General features: G+C 36.9%; 1 pseudogene; it reads left to right on the plus strand.

The window, feature by feature from the left end:
* The first annotated feature begins 10,809 nt into the window (after positions 1 to 10,809).
* LOC143462689 (protein phosphatase 1B pseudogene) lies at positions 10,810 to 11,882 on the plus strand (annotated as a pseudogene).
* The last annotated feature ends 8,981 nt before the right edge of the window (positions 11,883 to 20,863 follow it).

The raw sequence follows: 20,863 nt of genomic DNA on the forward strand, positions 1-20,863 counted from the left end.
CTTTTAAACACTGTAACTTACAGTCCGTCTAGCAACGGCAGCCTCAAATATGAGGGTTTAGAAGTAAGCTACATTTACACGGAATACGTCCATTAAACGTTTTATGGTTATAAATATATCTCTATCTGTTTTCTTCCTTTTTTGCTTCTGAATTTTTGCTTGCTTTAGTTAATAAGACTGCGTGGTTGTTTTGAAATAAATTGCCGAAATTTTATCCCTTTTGTACATATAAATCGTGTGTTCATTCAAAATGAATTTCCGTTTTACAGTTACGATAAAACCTTAATACGGCTCTATTCTGAACGTCCTTTGAGAAAGTCCCTCATCTGTGCGTCGGTCTTAAATGCGTTTCTACCCAAATCGCGGCATTCGTTTTACAAATATTTCTTTTCATTTTCTTTCTGTGTTTGTATTTTTCGTTAAATCGTTATAGATAATAATTTGTTCCTACTTTTTAAGAGCCACCCAATACTCCATGCTGCTATGTTTTTCAACGCATGAAAAAAATTTGAGATGCCCCCCACCCATCACCGACTCCCACCCAGGTATGGGGATAAGGGTGCATCAGCTTCGGTACTGAGCCGTGAAAACCTCATGCATGCTCCTGTGAAGAGATTATTTACTTGTTAGAAACTTTTTCGTTTGTTTGCTTGTTTGTGTGCGCGAACGCGTGCTCGACTGGAATACATTGTTTAGAGATGATTTCGTTTTCGAAAATAATCGCACCTCGTTCGTTTTGATATGTTTTTGTTTGCAACGTTTTCTTTCGTTGAGCCGACTTTAAACAGAAAAGTCTACATTTGGTTTTTGTGAATACTCTCCCGTGTCCAAGCGTCAAGTGTATGTACTTTACTGTATTTCCATAATCTTCTCCTAAATCTACTTTCTCCTCTTTCAACTCTTACAATGAAGTCAAGGCGTAATTTTAAGTAAAATGTAATTTTGTATTGTTATTACCATTTTCGATTGTAGTTTTTGACACATTTGACAACAGTTGAGTATTTAGGCCAATGACTCTACAATTACAAAGCATTAACATTTTCGGGGTCGCTTAGAAGAAATATACAAGGCCTCAGAATAACTTTTTTCACCAAATGTGTCTTACTAGCTCGGTATTTATATTTTCTTAACTGTGTAAACATTTTTTTTTCTGTTGTAGCCTCACAGTTCATTTTCATCGCGTGAAATTATTCCACCGCTTGGCTGGCGTGCTTACTTTGAAAATATGCTAATAGGCCCGCAAAGTAGAAGGAGTATCATTTGTGCTTTGTTTATCAAACTTAACTTACCGGCATTAGGGCATTTGCCACCCATGTCTGACGAATGGTCTGAAGCTTGGTCAATTGTGGAGGAAAACAGCTCTTATCAGAACAAGTCTCCCCCCCCCCCAGTATGCAAAAGTAAAGGCAGCGACGTCATTAAACCATATAGTTCACGTAAATGTCAACCAACGCTTAATTACTGAAGATGTGAGTCTATTTATTACAGCAATAAAAATTTAACGGATAAATTCGAGACTGGTGACTTTATATCTCTTGCTCACGCTTACTTGGAAGGAATCAGCAATTACCGGCGGTTTCAAATGGCAGCACGTTAAGCGTCTGTAACAAAGCGTTAATTTGCGGATGCCCCAGCCCCCTGCACAACTTACTCACTATATCAAACGACCTTTCAACAAAAAAGTAACAACGAATTTACTATTCATTCCAGAAGTGAGGAAAAAAACACATGCACAGTTGCAATACCAAAATTTGCCTGAAATTTTTACAATTACTCTAGGTAGGCTACGATGGGTCGTATTAAGCGTCGCGTGATTAAGTGTCACCAAACTAATTTTAAATCAAATAAAGAGGTATCAATGGAATAATATACAAAACAATTTTTCGATAAAACGCGCTTTAGTGTTGAGGACTGAAGAACAATCAGTCCAAACGTAAATACTTTGATAGAGCGGTTTTCCAAGGAATTCCAACGTGGGATTTGTATTCTACGCCGGATAGTTTGTTGTTTTACCTAATAAAATAACACACTTGAATTAGAAAACTTTGCTACGTTACATTTGAATTTTGCTTAACATTTATAATTGCCCTTTTAGCTTTATCTGCCCCTGCTATCTATTCTTATTTTTTATCGGAATTTCACAGGTTAATTTTTGTCTATTATTATTAGAGTAACCGACGCCGACCCAAACCCACCGGGAATGTCTCTCGCAAGAACTGCTTGGGTTAAGCTCAACCGCTTTCGCACCGGCGTCGGACGCTTTCGTTCAGACATGCACAAATGGGGACTGGTTACCTCACCAGGATGTGAGTGTGGTGCCACAGAGCAGACAGCAGACCATGTGATCAATGCCTGCCCAATCCATCGGCCCTCACGTGGTGTGCTTGGTGTGCCATATAATTTTTTTGTATATTGTGTGGAGCGATTGAACGACTAGTGAAAATGTTATGACAGTGTTTATATTGCGAAATGTGCAACAAAATACGTTAGTGCTTCCTGTTTTAAACCCTTTCACCTTAGTTTAAGTATTAACAAGGAAGTCTATATTAGAGGGCGTTTTTTGAAGCGCGTTTTTCTGTAGGTAGGAAGTAGCTTTGGTTGTTTTATATTACAAAACTTTTTTAAAATTTTGTTTCTTTAGGCAAGTTTATCAGAAATCTTTGAAAAGCGCAGACATGTTCATAATGGAATTTTTTAGGCTACAGTTAAGTCATTGTATAAAATCATATATATCATGATGAGTTTTATTTGTTGACCAATAGTTGTGAGAAATCAGAATAATGAGAACGCTGGTTTGATTTATTGCTTTTGACTGCCTGAGGTCATACCCAGCTTTTGTTTCGTTATAACACTTGGACATTTCGATTTAATTTATTTCGACCAATTCGTTTTAAATGCCCTGAGGCCCTTGACTTACTGTGGGAAGCATTTCCGCTTGACTAGCTCACAATGTGGCAAAGTTCATTGAAGCTTTCTCTGAAGCTTTCCTCTTCTCGATAAACGAGGAGTTACTGCCCTTCGTCAACTGAATAATCTCAAGCAATTTAACATCTCCCAGTTCAGGTTTGATCACTTCGCGATTTTGTTTGATTCCAGTGTTGTTTACCATGGAAACTCCTTCCAGTGAAAGGCATCTTCTCTTTGCTCCAACTGTGACAGCTTTAGCTCCGTTTGGAGTCGTGTTCTCTTTTTTGCTCCCGGATGTCGTGATGCTCATTAGGCTAGAAGGAGCTGCTAATTTAATGAGATGAGCGACGTTATTGGCAGGAATCTCATCTTTTACAATGTTCTTCTCTGCCGGGCTTGTCCACCTTGGTTTCAATGTTTCATCGTTCTTCTTTAGCGATTGCGTCTGGATTAGGTTGGTCGTAAAAAGCTCTAACTGCCTCTGGCCGCCGCTTTCCCTTGGAGGCTTGGACACGATCGTTCAGGCCATAGTTTCCGTCCTAGAAAGAAAACGCCGTGGGTCGTAGGGATGTTCGGTGTCGATTTTGGGGTATTTTCCACCGTGACTACGTCGATTTCTTGCTCTGTAATTTGAAAAAATGAAAAAGTTAAAAAGTGTAATGTCCTCATTAAAATTTTACCGCAACTAATACGTATAGCAGCGCACAACAATTGGTAAATGTGCGCTAAATTCGCTGTTAAGGAAGTTCAAGCGACTGCAATGCTGACCACAAGACCGATATTTTCACTCGGTCATGTTGACAGTTAACACTTGTTTATTCCTTGCGAATTATCATAGTTTGCCGTTGGTTGTTATGGTGCTAGTGTGGACCGTTAAAAGTTTAGAGCGCTGCACCTACGAAGTGACAGTGCAAGTCAATCGACTTCACTTTAGACCGCACAGGTATAAATACATAAAATCTTTATCGCATTCATTATGGTGTTGTATTTCTTGTCTTCCGCAAACTAGAACACCGAGTGCGCCAGGGTTAGTTGGACACCTTATGGCAAGCGGGGCATTACACGGTTGCAAGTCCAGTTAATCAATAAATTACATTATCTTATTCCGACTGGTAGTGTACGTGTTATGTGGACGGATTTTGGTCGAGGCGTCGCACAGATATTTCGGTGGTATTTGTTACTGGTGTACGCGAAACCTGGTGTCGTGTCTGCACGTGTCCCCAACCCATCGGTGAAACGATATGCATAAACCTAACAAGCGTACAGCGCAAGTATGCGAGTATTATATATTATATATTACTTTATATTACTATTATATTACGATATTACAAGTATGCTCTATATTCGTGCGAAACGTCGAACAGGCTGCTTAGGTAAATAATTTGTCCGCAAACGGTTAACCCTTTTCCGACTATGATTTAGGTGGCATTCCGATTGACATCGACATACTGCGAACGCATAGGCGAAAATTGCCTGAGAACGCAATTCTAAACGAATTACGATGACGTAAGACGACTCACGGGTGCTTTGATGAGTCGGTCTTTGGGAAACAACAAGCAAAGATTTAAAGCAAGATAACATTTGAGTATGAACACATACCGTAGTATGACGCATAGTGTAGGTCTAGACTCTAGATAGCCATCGTCTAGATTCCTAGAATCTAGATTCTAGATAATAACCATTCACGCTCAGTATATAACTAATATTTTGAGTAATATACAATTAAACGGTGGGAACGTGCAGATTAATAAATAATAATGAGCAAAGAACAACTGTTTAGGCGAAACCTTTCAAGAACAACAATGGTTATTTAAATTTTCCACCGATACTATTTTTGCAGCAATTAAGTTCCGGTCAAACAACTCCAGGCTTTTCGCGTTAGAATTTCAAAGCGCAGTAACAATTAACATTTCCTTGTACAGTACGTGAACACGGGATAAATTTATTAGATTTAGAAGAGCTACCTGTTTCGTAAATCCCAAAGCAAGGAGACGTGACCGTATTGGGAGCGTGGTGCGGCGGACAATAAGACTATAAGATCGTACGCTGCCGACCTGCAAAATGCCCTAACGGCCTAACACTTAATCGAAAGACACTTTATCGAATCGACTATTGCTTCTCCCGCACACAGTCATAGCATAACGTGGCGTACAGTTGGATTGTTTGCTGTAGAAAATTGAAATTTAGTTACTTTCCATAAAAAATGTTCAACTATCTGTCCATGTTTGTTTGATAAAGTTGGATGTTGTAATTTTTGAGATATTGTGATGTTTATATAATTTTGCTTTCACTCCGCATTGAAGCGTATTACTCAATAACGCACCAATAAAATGACTAACTATTCTCTTTCGTTCTCTTCTCAACGTCAGCTGGTTTTCCGCACAGTAGGGGCGCGGTGTAACAAGAAAAAATTCTAGAAATGTGTCAATGCGTAATAAATGAATTGCAGCTGCCCTATACTGCAGTAATTGGCACTGATCGCATTAAACGAACAAAAGTTATAGCTTAAAGTTATATAACTTAGTGCTTTGCCACTTTTTTCTGCCTCCGGATACCTGTGAGCATGTCCTTTGCTCTGCCATACGTTCTACTTTTAGTTCTGTGAAGCTTACGGCAAAAATGAACGAAATTCTTATACGCATTATTCAATTAATAATTATATATTATCTATTCTTTATTTATGTTTCTTTTTTCATTTCATTTGCATAAAAAAAAACGGAATAGATCTAACAAAATTAGCAGCCACGATTACTGAATATACTTCTATTTGACACATAATAATTAATCAAAAACGTTAAAATTGTCAACCATGCAGTTGAGTGAAGTATGTGGTCTGTGCTTTTCCGCAACCTTTTCTAGGTTTGCAGTCGTTATCTTATTTAAACGGTTCGCATGTGTCGTCCCAAGGTTAATTTTGGTCATTATGTTTGTCTGTACAGACAGACACCAGAGAATGGAAAACACTTCCAACAAAACATATACAGTCGAATCCGGTTAATTGTGCTACACTTGTTTTGCCCTGTATCTGTTACTTTTGTCCCTTGCGGCCGATTGCGCGTTTTCATGGTTAATTAAGCGCATGTGTCTTTTTATCAACGTTGTGTCCGACAAGTAGTTGCACTGACAGTTTTGTAGTGGTGGTCCTGAGATGAGCTGTCTGAAGACAAACTTAACTTAACTGCTTTTAAATAAAAAATATGCCTGGAATTCTAAGAGTGAGAATAGCAAAACATAACAATTGCATAGTCAATTTTCCCAAACTTTTTATGCGATTAAACGAATTATGCGTTTATGAGAAAGTGCAAATTCCACTAATTTTCTACTTGACGTGCGACGCTGGTCACCTGTAAAGACGTCAACACGCAAAACACTAACTTTTATTGTGTGTAGCGTTCATTCAATCATTCAAGCACGCAAAAAATGAAAACATGCTTTCTTGCATTTGTGTTTTTAAGCGCACAAATGTGGCCATGTCCGCCCCTTCAAACTGTAGTCGTTGGCGAATTGTATGAAGTGCATGCAGAACTTCTTTATTTTTTTGGTGTTGTCACAGCGATTGCGTCAGCAGAGCTTTCTTTATTATTGTCGTCTTTTTCAACTTGTTTGTTTCGTAAATTTCGTCACATATTACGGCATCATCTTAACGACTTAACGCAACGCTTAGCCTTAAATGAAACTAAAACAGTGCAAATGTTAATGTCTGTGTATTGACAGCCACATGTTAATGCTTAAATTGAGAATGGTTGGTTTCATTGTTTCGTAACAAAGCGCAGTAAAAGTCACAAAGCTTACGTATTGCGTGTGAGCTGCCAGTGCGCGTTGTTTTTAATTTTATCGTTTAAAAACATTTTAATAATTGAATAAATCAACTTCAGTTTTCATTCATTCAGCGGATTGTGCAATAAACCGGAGTATTATACTGATCAAAAATTTTTCAAAAGTTGTTTGCTTCCGATAAGAAAACAGTTAATTCTTATTCATTTTTGGAGGTTAAATAAAATTGCTGGTTAGCTGATTAAATTAGCTAATGTATATTCAGTGACATATTGCACTCCATGCTTTTATATGCTTTAATAAGATTTACACAAAATGCGTGTAGTTGTCAGCTCTTTTATTTCCCAAGAATTTTGTGGCCAGCATCTTAAACGCTTCGCAAGCAATTTTCTTTTTGCCAAATAACACTGGATCAAATTCACCGTCTTCAAGAAGAACCTATAAACACAACTTAACTGGGGACCTATAAACACATCCTTTATTTTGGTGATCCTCAAATTAGCCATGATTGACCTCATTTGTTTCAGAAGCAAATTGGCTGTTGACCAGTGTCATCTTTACAAATAATAGACTATGATTATTGATTAGGGACTTGCGCCCTTTATGCGATAAAACAAGTTATGCGATTATCCAGAATGAATTTAACCGGTTTGACTGTATAAACTTTCGAACATAAAACCGCTATTATTTGTTAGAAAAATCCAGGGCGGATTTGTCCGTTCGGCGCCGGTGTAATCCGTTACTCTCAGGGATAGAAAATAAAAGACTGGCGATTGCTTAAGTGGAACTTTATGAAAGAACAAGAGGTGACAGCTAAGCAGGAGACTGGTTGCAAGTCCAGTTAATCAATAAATTACTTCATCTTATTCCGACGTATTATGTGGACGGATTTTGGTCGAGGCGTCGCCCAGAGATTTCGGTGGGATTTGGTAGTGGTGTACGCGGAAACCCGATAAATGGCCGGCGGAAGAAACTGCCAATTAAAATTATCCTGAAAAAATGCACACAATTTTGGGCTGCGGGAGGGCTTTTGCAAGAGCGCCTTTTGCCAGTTGTCGCGGTTAACTTCTGCCGATTTATTAAATTAAGAACTAAGGTACAGTAATAGTACGTCTAAATAAAATGTTAAAATGTGTGTTATACTGCAGCTGCAGATGTCAAGGGCTATGGAATTTGAAAAACGATTAAACGCAAGTGCTCGGGAGACCGCAGTGTTGTCGAAGTTTCCAATCTAAATTTGTCGAAGGGTTCTTCACTTAGGCAAGATCCAGAATTGCAGAAATGAAGCAGATCTTCATCATTGTGGTAAAAAAATGGTTGAAGAGCATGAAACTCTGACATGACATGATCTTGCTGGAAGTTCGCGCTCCAATTCATCATTATGCAATTTAAACCGGCCAACCAAGCAAAATTTATTTTTACAAATCCAAACAAGATCTTAACTTAACAGACCAAACTGGCTATAAAAGCAAAAAAGAATAAGTTCTTTACGTACTTCGTCTGATCACTGCTCCGCTGCAGTCTAGCACATCTAAAACTCGCATCTTCTGAAAGTCTAACTTTGCCTTAAATATCTTCTGGTGAGTGATGTTGACTAAGTGGAACTGAGACCGAGTGTGACATTAGATTAGGTGTTCGTCGATAAATTGGCTGGTTAAAGCAGAAAAACTCTTCTGCGATTTTTGCAAGCAGATGATTGCTGTGAATAATTCTGCAAGGAGCCGTGTTCACACCAACTGGTCTTCGGCCCGGGAAAAGAATAAGTGCCAGCAGGGTGTTTCTTACATTGAATGAATGTGCCCTCCAAAATACTGTTTTATAAAGCGGAAAGGATGGCTTGAAAGACAGCTTAGAAGGAGCGAGGTAGATCATGTGGGATCCTTATTCATTTTGTCTCCTTTTTCAACATAAAACTTCACATTCATCTCGGATGATGAGATTTTCTCATAATGCATACAAAATTTATGAACATCCATGAGTTTTTTAACATAACCCATTTACCCAGTTTACTGTCACTATGTAACATATTTCTATTAACGCTGCAAACCTACTTGACTGCTTCCAAACCACAAACAAGGCTTTTAATGGAACTAAAGTACATCCAACTGCAACTTTAATGCGTATTATTACAACATAACCATATTTCAGAAATATACTTGCTCGCAAGAAAAAAATAACTGCTAATTTATTGGAATGTAAGTTCGCCATAATTTACGTAGGCGATTTAGTGGATAAATAACACTGGACAACATTTTACAAATTGTTTTTTATTCCTCGCTCATTTCAATTTAAATTTTTCTTTTATATGTAGTAATCCATCTCCATTGAAATCCATTGCCTTCACAAATTGTTTGATCCGGCCCAGTTTAATATGAAGTGATGGCAAGTACACTTTTTTGAGATCGATTTGGGGTTGACACTTGCCATTACATCTTCCGACAATGTAGTCCGTTCTCATTGGCCATTCGGTTGTGTTATAGTGGTTTGCATCGTCTCGACTGTCCCACAAACAGAGAAAGCACATATGCTTGGTGTAACCCAACTGCAATCCGAGCAAAAGTGACACAACTTTAAAGTCTCCACATATGTTCCAGTTATAAGCCCGGTTGTTAATGACCAGTAAATACCCCCCTCTATAGTCATTGTCAAGAAATTCAAAAATGCATTAATTGTCAAATAATAGAACATTGCATTTACAAAATTATGTCAATATTAATCTTACGTAATATGTATTGTGACATAATATGACCAACAATTCGCTGGGAATGAAAATTGCGCAATACCTTGTACCTTATCAGTTTTATCACCTTATAGTTTAGTGCCAATCAATGCAAAATCAGAATTTTGAAAATTTTCATATCTTGAAAACCTTACGTGATAGACCATATCTGATTTCAGATATTGTAGGCCTAACGTAGAATATGTTACATATCTATACATAACAATGTAAGTAACATGTTTTTCGCTGATTGGCTCACATAGGATGTAAAAGCTAATAGGCTATCTCGTTGGTCTGTATTTCGTGGCATTATTCGCCGAAATCTGGCGTGTGCAACCTATTGGGGTGTACAAAAGCTTAACCTATTTATCAAGTTGTTTGATACATTTGGTTTCGATGCTATGATGTGTGTGTTTTTGCAAACTTGGCTGTAACATTTGCAAATTTTGCCCCAAAAACCGTTTCGCATACAAAATTTGCTTGTTCGATTAAATGTTCTCTTTTTCCGTACTAAAAATATGGTAGACCTAACAAATAATATGTTACATATCTATACATAACAATGTAAATAACATGTTTTTCGCTGATTGGCTCATGTAGGATGTAAAAGCTAATAGGCTATCTCGTTGGTCTGTATTTCGTGGCATTATTCGCCGAAATCTGGTGTGTGCACAAAAGCTTAACCTATATATCAAGTTGTTTGATACATTTGGTTTCGATGCTATGATGTGTGTGTTTTTGCAGACTTGACTGTAACATTTGCAAAGCTTGCCCCAAAAACGGTTTCGCATACAAAATTTGCTTGTTCGATTATTTGAATTTGAAGGGTTAGTTGACCATGTCCAGTTTTTTACTTTTAACAAACTGAATTTTATCATAACAATTCTACTTTTGTTTTACTTGCCGGCAAAAAAATGTTCTCTTTTTCCGTGCTAAAAATACGGTAGGCCTAACGTATAATATGTTACATATCTATACATAACAATGTAAGTAACATGTTTTTCGCTAATTGGCTCATATAGGATGTAAAAGCTAATAGGCTATCTCGTTGGTCTGTATTTCGTGGCATTATTCGCCGAAATCTGGTGTGTGCACAAAAGCTTAACCTATATATCAAGTTGTTTGATACATTTGGTTTCGATGCTATGATGTGTGTGTTTTTGTAGACTTGACTGTAACATTTGCAAATTTTGCCCCAAAAGCCGTTTCGCATACGAAAGTTAATCGTTCGATTATTTGAATTTGAACGTTTAGTAGACAATGTCCAGTTCTTTACTTTTAATAAACTGAATTTTGAGAATTGCCTAAACACTAGAGATTCAAACTAGACCTGTATGAAGTTTTGGTAAAGTATGCCTCTAAACCTTTGTCCTTTTATATTTTTCACGTCGTTTTTTCATATAACTACTATGGGTAGAGCTCTAGAAATAATGTTGAAGCGACAAGAAGAAGAAGACGAACCCCCCACTAAGTTATGCCGAGTCCACTCCTCCAGGTCGAGACTATGTAATTGTTGGTTGGCATGTATTAATGCTGTTTGTAATTACTTTTTTAGGGTTACAAAGTAACTGTCTTCATCAATTACAGAGCCGAAAAATGTAGATAAATTTATTTTTGATTACGCCAGTCAAAGCGAAAGTTTAAGTGTTGTTACTAACATATAATCTGTAGAAAATTTCAACTTTCTTACCTTAAACATTCATTTTCACATTCCGTTTCAAAAAAATCCTTAATTTAGGCCTATTCGTATATATCAACAAAGGTATCTTATCGATGTTCATTATTTAGGCAAAATAAAGTACAGCGAAATGAGGGAGACCAAGGATCTCTCTTTCTGGTTAGCCAGCATGAAAGGCTGGTGGAGTGAAATGGAAGATAGCCACTCCGCCCAAACAAGCCTAAGCGGCCTTCCAAACTGGGCATATTTTGGCGTTTTTGACGGCCACTCTGGTTCCAAGGTGGTTGATACATCTGGTTTCAAAAAGTAAAAGCAAAATACTCATCGCAGCATCTTATTGATGTAATATTGGAACACGAGAACGTACGAAAACTGGTTGCTGACGATAAGATAGATGAAGAGGAAACGCTCATCAAGGATGCCGTCGCTGAAGCGTTTTTTAAATTTGACATGATCATGCGAGACATTCGCCATGAGCAAAGTGGTTCAACTGCGGTCTGCGTTCTGATATCCCCGTCACGATACTATTTCATAAACTGTGGTGATTCGAGAGCTATGTTGTATAGAAAAGGCAAAGTTTATTTTGCTACCGCGGACCACAAGCCCTGCAATCCTGCAGAAAAAGAAAGGATTGAAAATGCGGGAGGTAAAGTCGTCAGTAAGCGAGTGAATGGATCACTTGCCGTATCACGGGCGCTTGGCGATTATTCTTTCAAGAATGACACAACCAAAGGACCTAGTGCACAGTTAATATCTCCAGAGCCAGACATCACAGTGATTGAGAGAAACGAAAATGGAAGATGATGAGTTTATCGTGCTCGCTTGTGATGGCATCTACGGCGTATCGACCAATGAAGAGTTGTGCAGTTATATCAAAGCAAAATTTAATATTAAAGACATACCGATTAACAATGTTTGCTGCAATTTGATTGACTATTGTTTATTCCGAGGAAGCAGTGATAACATGACTGTTATCATTGTTAAGTTTTGTAGTTAGTTTGTTAGTATTATTTTTATTTTATAGTTATTTTTTTTCGTAAATTTTCAATTTCAATTTCAGTAAATTTTCATTTTCATTAAATTTTACCTTTGCAAAAGATACTGAGTAATGTGTTAATGTGAGCTGAACTTGAAAGGTAATGATGCTTTGTTAATCTGTTTGAGGAACCTTCGATAAGTGTAAGTGCAACATATCAGATCAAAACATTTTTTAGGTGTTAGAGTGAGTCCGCCCTTATAATTGATGTGTTAATGAACTTAAACCCAGTGTTCACTCAGAGTAACGTTTTTCTGATTCCAACAAACCAATTAGTCAGATTGCCAAAAAGTGATCATATTTGCAAATTTAAAACCGCCACGAAAGCACATTCGAATATTGAGTAGGAACGGAAAGAAAAGGAAACACAATTCGATTATACGAATGTTTAACTGTCTTCAAATGTCTTCATTTCTTCTGTTTCTGGGTACCACGCACGTCTTTTCCATCGTCCGCCACCACTTCAGGTCGGGCATTATCACACTGCAAACAACAAGCAGGTTATAAAGGATAGTCGCACAAACCACGGTAGATGAGAAAACTAAAAAACTGTTCCGCTGAACATTTCTCGTCCATGGACGTGGCATCAAGTGTTTTACTTACTTCGTTACATCCTTTAATTGGCATCACTTTCAGGGTGCAACTGCGAAGCAGGCCTGTCTCCTTGTCCGCCACCACTTCAGCTGGGGCATTATCATACTGCAAACAACAAGTAGGTTATAAAGGATAGTCGCACAAACTACACGAGATGAGAAAACAAACCTGTTCCGCTGTACATTTCTTTTCCAACGTCGTGGCATTCACTGTGTTAATTTCTTCAACTGGAATCTCTTTCTGGGTGCAGTCACTCATATTGTCCATGCTTTCAAGTTTTAAATTTAAAAGCTCCAATCCTAGCAAAGGAAATAAAACATACACGTGTCAAGATTAAGGCTACAGTGATGGGCAAGGGATTCCGCTGCTAATATAGCCTTTAGCAAACGTACTTGATACATAATGCTGTACTTGAAACAATTTCTCTTTCCTCTCTAACTATACTCCAATCATCAAACTTAAACGATGTTACTTCCACGACTGACTGCCACAAATGAGTGCCATAACATCTCGCTGGAAAAATGGCATAGAAATCTTTGGCGCCACGTCATAGACATCTAATGACAAAGCATTTTTTAAAGGTTATGCGCCCTTAAAATTGAGCGTTAGAAAGGTTAGAAGCTAACATTGCCAAGTTGTTTCCTTTTTAGAACAATGTTTTGGACAATTACAAAGCAATTTCGACCGAAATTCAAGCTGACAATAATTGATGGGGTAAGGCGTTTTCCAACGGTTGGATCTAGAAATTTGTTTCGTTGTCGATAAAAAAAACGTAGTCTTAGGTTAAGGATCAGTTAGCATTTCGTAATTAGAAAATGGTCGAATGATATAATTTCGTAAATATCTCCTTTGTCACTCAATAAAAAGCGGTCAAAGTTTGGCAATCCGGAACACTCGATATTAAGGTTATGTGTGTCCAAATACAACTTTCAAACGTAGCACGTTTTTGAGTTTACAATCGAAATGCAAATATCAAAATCAAACATTAATTAAACGTCTGCAGCACATTTCCGACCCGTGACGATGTTTTTCGTCGGTAGAGCTGTTTCTTGAACGCACAAAATCACGTTTACACTCGCACAAACAAAAGTTTAAGCGGAAAAACTGTTCGAATTTCTGCAGGCGTTCACGGAAAACCTAAAGATTGTAAGCCGCTGAAAGTTTACCTCCACATCAGCGAGCCTTCTCCTTCTGTGTCCCGAATTTCGTGGCGATCTGCCTTTGCAATCGCGACATAGATACTTATCTTTAAAATGCTTCGTAAAAACTCCTTGGTGCAAGGAATACCTCTCCTAATATAGCCTTGAGAAAATATGTTTCGCCACAGGTCTTAACCTTTTATCCGATGCTGTACTTGAAACAACTTCTTTTTCCTCTCTAACTGTACTCCAATCGTCAAACTGAAACACTATTACTTCCACGACTGACTGCCCCAAATGACTGCCCTAACATCTCGCGCGAAAATCTCTCACAAGCATGTCGCGCCAACATATCGCGGGAAAAAATGGCATAGATATCAATGGCGCGACGGCATAGACATCTTATGACAAAGCATTTTTTAGAGTTAGGGTGAATGCGCCCTTAAAATTGAGCGTTAGAAACGTTAGAAGCTAATATTGACAAGTTGTTTCCGTTGTGGTACAATGTTTTGGAGAATTACAAAGCTATTTCGACCGAAAACAAGCCGACAATAATTTCTGGGGTAAGGCGTTTTCCAAACGACTAAGTCTCAGGGTAAGGATCAGTTAGTATTTCGTAATTAGAAAATGCTACATTTCGCGCCAACACCTCGTGGGAAGAAAAATGGCATGGAAGTCTTTGTCGCGACGGCATAGACATCTTATGACAAAAATTTTTTTAAGGGTTAGGGTGAATGCGCCGTTAAATTGGAGCGTTATAAAAGTTAGAAGTTAATAATATTGGCAAGTTGTTTCCGTTGTGGTACAATGTTTTGGACAATTACAAAACTATTTCGACCGAAAAACAAGCTGACAATAATTTCTGGGGTAGGGCGTTTTCCAACGGTTGGATCTAGAAATTTGTTTCGTTGCCGATAAAAAAAACGATTAAGTCTTAGGGTAAGGATCAGTTAGTACTTCGTAATTAGAACATTATACGGTCAAATGTTATAATTTTGTAAATATCTCCTTTGTCACTCGATAAAAAGCGGTCAAAGTTTGGGAACACGTAACACTCAATATCCAGGTTACGTGTACCCAAATACAACTTTCAAACGTAGCAAGCTTTTGAGTTTACAACCGAAATACAAATATCAAAATTAAAGATTAATTAAACGTCTGCAGCACATTTCCGACCCGTGACGATGTTTGTCGTCGGTAGAGCTGTTTCTTGAACGCACAAAATCACGTTTATACTCGCACAAACAAAAGTTTAAGCGGAAAAACTGTTCGATTTTCTTTTGCATTTATTTTAATTTTACACACCTTATCGCTGGCGAAAATTTTTCTGTTATTGTATTTTTCAGTACTCATGATTAGGAGTAGTTGAAATATTCGAAAACGTTCGAGTTTTTTTTTAAATTAAATGTTATTCTACGTATCATGAATGAAACATGAATAGTTTGTCATTGTTGCTAATTACGTCGCTACGGTTCTCAAAGAGCACCTCTCTACCGAAGTTGAATTTATGATTAATCAATTACATGTTTAATAGTAATTATAATTGTAATTGTAATTGTAATTGTAATTTGATTTTTTTAGCACGGAGTAATTGTAATTGTAATGTAATTGAAACATGTAAGAGAGTAATTGTAATTGTAATTGTAATTGAACTGAAATAATGTAATTGATCCAACTCTGCTTCAGCAGCAACAGAAAACTTAGTAAATTACAAACCTTATTTGGCAAATGGGTACATTCAGTCGCCATTTGCAAACCCTGTTTAGCAAATGGGTACAATCAGTCAATATTCAGTTAATATTTTAGCTTATTTTTTAACTTTATTTAGCAAATGGGTACATTCAGTCGCCATTTGTAAACCCTGTTTAGCAAATGGGTCCATTGTCCATCCTCTTGCGTTTAGCTACAATCTCACGATCTTTGATCAGCAAAGTTTTATTTTGCATAGTTACTATGGGCGTCTGCTGGGGGTACAAATAGATCAAATAGATGGAATTCGTCTATATCGACTTTGGCAATCTTCTTTTTACTCCAAGACGTAATTCTGCTTATCATTTAACAACTTTATCGCACTTATGAGAAAGAGAGAGAGAGGGTGCACAGCTGGGAGAAATATTTTGCAGAAGTAGAAAAAATAAAACTGACCCGTTGCAAGATGCTTAATAACTAAATGTAAATATTTTGAGCACAACTGGCTAATATGTGGTGACTTGAAAGTTTTGGACATGTTACTTGGCCAACAAGGTGGCTACACTAAGTATCAATGCTTTTTATATCTATGGGATAGTAGAGCTAAATCGAAACATTGGTAACATGACCAATGGCCTGAAAGAAAAGAATTTACTCATGGAGGAAAAAACATCCTTAACCACGCATTAGTACATCCAAGCAAAGTATTACTACCACCTCTTCACATTAAGCTGGTGCTAATGAAGCAATATGTAAAAAGCCTGGATAAACATGGGGCATGTTTTGGGTATATTTGCCAAAAATTTCCTGCCTTGAGCAATGAAAAGTTAAAAGTAGGAATATTTGATGAGCCAAAAATAAGACAGCCAATGAAAGACAAGAAATTTATCGAAGCCATGAATCAAGATGAAAAAGAAGGTTGGGTGGCTTTTAGCCAGGTTGTGAGAACTTTCTGGGTAATACCAAATCACCTGATTTCAAAGAAATTGTCAACCGCTTGCTTTACTCGTTTCAAAAACTTGGCTGCAACATGAGTGTAAAAGTGCACTTTCTGCATAGTCATTTGGACTACTTTCCAGAAAATTTAGGATCTACCAGTGAAGAACAAGGTGAACGTTTCCACCGAGATATCAAAATCATGGAAAAAAGATATCAAGGTCGGTGGAATGTTAGTATGATGGTCGATTGCTGTTGGTGTCTTATGAGAGATAAGGAAACATATAAAAACTATCGAAAGTCAAAAAAAAGAAAGCTTCTTCCATAAAATAATATTAATTTCAGTGTTGCGAGTTGTGACCTTTATGCAGATATGTGCTGTTATTAATTTTTTTTGCTTTTTACGCCTTATTTACATATTTACAATTTTACATATTTACATACATATATTTACATACATACACCGGCATATTTACATATTGTGAATAATGGTATTTATTTGCTCATACTGTCAAAATATTGAATTGCGTTTTGTGAAAACAATTGGCGCGATAGAAAAAATCTGATGTTATTTTTGGAATCAGCGACGCCAAATTAACCAAAAACACCGTTTTACTTGTAACTCAGCAAAATTGATGCAGACTTGTGGGTTCATCGTTCTTTCTTGGTCGGGCATCTTGGTCGGCATCCGCCAGGTATAAGTAAAAATATACCTTGTCTTCTCTCTCTCTTCTCTTCTCTTCTCCATACTACATTTTTTTCATATAGTGAGTTACCCATTCAACGAGAAATAAAATAATGTAAAAAATATAAAACAACTGTAACTGTCATTTACGTTTTGTGGTCAGCGCAGTATTACGAAAAAGTAGATTTGTCATAACTTTGTTCAAATCTGCCGGGTCCAACGCATTTCTGCGATCCCTCTCCTTAATAACTCGCCTCCTAAAAAACGCAACACTTTACGTAATAAAGAGTGGTTAGCAAACGCATATTTATTAACATGGAAGTTTTAATTGCTAACATCGTTATGTCATTAGTTTGGCTTTCATTTTCTTTTACACTTAAAAATCAAACACAGCATTGATAAGCTGAAAGTATTTTAAATTCTCTTCCTTTTATACTTGAAAGCTGGCCAAAATTATACTAGAACTTACGGACACTTTTTCTTCGGTATAATACTCTAATCCGTTTCTTTTTCTCCGGTTTTACATCACTTTGTTCGTTTGATCTGGAAAATTTTTTTAAATTTTGACAATTTTTTGCGATTAGATGAGAGGTCATACTGATGTTTCCGAAATAATTTATCGTACGTTTTTTCCTGAGCTCCAAATACTTGCTGATAGTCTTTTTTACCATAATACCCACTCCGGGACGATTACCTTCATTTTTGTGGACAAGTTTACTTCGTTTTACTTTTTACGTTTTTAATGGAATCCAATTGAACGGGCATACTCGTAAGGGTTAGTAGTAACAACCTGAAGAATATGAATAAAAATACTTATGTCGAAAGTCGTCTGTTACTGTAACGAAAGTTACTGTAACACTAAACAGCCAAAATCATACATAAAAATCTTAATCAGTGATATCACAAAAACCTCTAATCTCAAAAAACTTCTGTAATTAAAAAGGTTACTTTCTAGTAGTAAAACTCTTCTCAAAAATTGAGCAAATTTAACCACAAAATATGTACAATATAGGCTCTTGACAAGCAGCATGCTATTATTAAAAATCAAAGCGTGCCTTGGATTCATAATATATTGCTTAACCTTAGTATATTCTAGACACTGTAAATTAAGCTGTAAAATAAATTGTAGTATCTACAGTATTATGTGCTAAAGAAGTGACAACATTTACCCAACATTTTATGGCCTAAAAATCGATTTTCTGGAAATTGACATGCTTATTTTTTTCATTCTAAGAATGGATTATTTCACTGTAATGTTTTCCATATTACCACGTATAGTATACCATATTTCACATATTAAATACCATACGATATCATACCATATTTCACATATTATATCAAAGTTTAACAAAACAACCATTAAAGTATCAACAACAAAAGATGTAGACTTACAATACTTCCTTTATGTATTCATAATATATTATTATACGAGTTATACCTGCAACTTTCTAATAAAATATAACCATATACAATTGCAATAAAGGTATAAAAATACAAAATAAATATTTTATATTTAAAACATTTGGTTCATATTCAATGTCGTTAATTTGTTTATTGATATCACCTGTAGAAATTAACTCATACATTTACTTTAGCATCTTTTTAGCGAATTGGGAAACATTTTACTATACTCTAACTGTTTTTGAGCTCTATCTGATCAACGACCATGGCTAAATTAAAAATGTTTAAAAAACTGTAAAACTTTCTGTCCAAGCCACGTGTCTTGCTTCAGCTGCCTGGTAAACTGAACAGCAGTATATGGTTCTTGTGGTAAAAAGTGATGCCTGTTCCCATTTGACAATAAACTGCGGGGAAAAAATGACGACCAATGAACGAATGTCTAGAAATAAGTTACTCGGTTTGATAAACCATAAATTTTACAAAATAAATGAGACAAATAGGGCGTAAAAATTAATTCACCATGGGATACTGACCTAACGATCAAAAACGTTATCAATTATACCATGGTGAGTTTAGAACTGAAGAAAAAAAGATATGCCTAGAAAGTTAATGATGCAAAGTTTTATGCAACTAACGCAGCAGGAAAGCTTACTTTACACAAAAAAACTGTACAAAAATAACGCGTTGTATGATTTATTAAACCCTTAAGGGGTCACTTCCCAATAGAAAGACAATTTTGAGCCGGCAACTCTTTGATTATTTCGTGTTCGGACTCAATGCGTCATATTAAAAAAGGAAGTTATTTTCCTGTCCAATGCGCATGTGACGTAGTTACAGGGTGAATATCAGGGCTGATAGAAATGGATTCGTAATTTGCGACAGTGCGAGGAGTAACGTTTGTTTTGCGGCATGCGCGAATGTGTCTGCGAGGTAGGATCCGTTGATCATAGTTTCATCAGTAGCAGTAAGGCTTGTCATGACATGTCGCATTTGTTCCTTGAGAAGGTTGGCTTCAGACATAGAGCTGAGCAGTGATTGAAGATCAGTAAACGAGTCAGAGTCAGGTAGCTCGTAGAGAATTTTCTCGCGATCGGGTGCCTTTGTAGTTGATGTGTATAAGCGACATAGGTAAGTTGAGTTGGTGCACCTGCACATGTTCCTGCGACAAGGTGTATTTGTGATAAAGGACAGTGTGTCCCAGAACTCGGAAGACAAAACTTCCTACTGGTCGATACGATTCTAGCAGATGTACTCCAGGTAAAACAATGTTGTCTGAAATGAGTTGGCCGTATTGACTGTGGCCGTTTTGATCGCGATATAGGATGAGAGGACGTTGGCTAAATGCCAGGGTTGCTTTCACGTTGGCCTGTCGAGTGGTTGATGTTAGGCGTGAGTTTCTGGCCCCTCTGAAATGAGATATCTTTTAAAGCTTTTGTTGTGCCACTTGCATTAGGAGGTTCCAGCTGCTCTTTTGCAGGAGAATGTGTGAAACCGGGCCGAGTTTAGTTCTTTGTCTTCAATTTATGTTTGCTAATTGTGTTTGGCACCAGCCTGCAAATTGATCGTGCGAAAAACATCACTGCTGTAATTTTAATTTTGCGGCACTGAGTGCATTTCCGAGTATTAAATGCCTAATTGTCTTTTGCGTGCTGTAGTTGGGTTCAATGTCGCCAACAAGAAACTAGTAAAGAAAAACTCATTAATGCCTAAAGACATACGTTAAGCTGGTTGTAAATATGTCTCAGTCGCCAAACCGACGGATTTTTATATTTTAGAGCCAGAACCCGTGAAAAATTCCCTTCCGAACACGTTGTAGATAGAACGTTGTAATAGGGTTTATAGCATACAAGTATTTTTTTATTTATGAGATACTTTGAAGCGAATTAAAAATGTATTACTGTACCATCTGCAAGTTGCAACACAAAATTCCTAACCATTACATCACCCCGAAAGTTAAATTAGCCACAAAATATTTAATTGTTGACATAATGACGTAATAATTAATACAAAGCGTGATTGTTGTGCCTGCAATGTCGGTGGAATTTATTGTTTCGATAGATTTTAAGATGAAATAAACGAATCATTGCAGTATTTGTTGGCCATGGTTTCATTTCGATAAACAACAAGTTTCTCATATAGCAGACCTTGAGATGCCAAACGTATACGAAATTTTTAGAAGTAGACATTTAGGTAGTAGAGTTATTGCAATCGAATGGTTTTTACATAAATATCAAACCCAATTAAAAACCTTAAAAAGAGTTAGATTCTCACAATTTTATCCACGTCAATTCCAATCATTAATCAT

Source organism: Clavelina lepadiformis, chromosome 1 (assembly GCF_947623445.1).
Source record: "Clavelina lepadiformis chromosome 1, kaClaLepa1.1, whole genome shotgun sequence".
In the NCBI taxonomy this organism is placed as follows: domain Eukaryota; kingdom Metazoa; phylum Chordata; class Ascidiacea; order Aplousobranchia; family Clavelinidae; genus Clavelina; species Clavelina lepadiformis.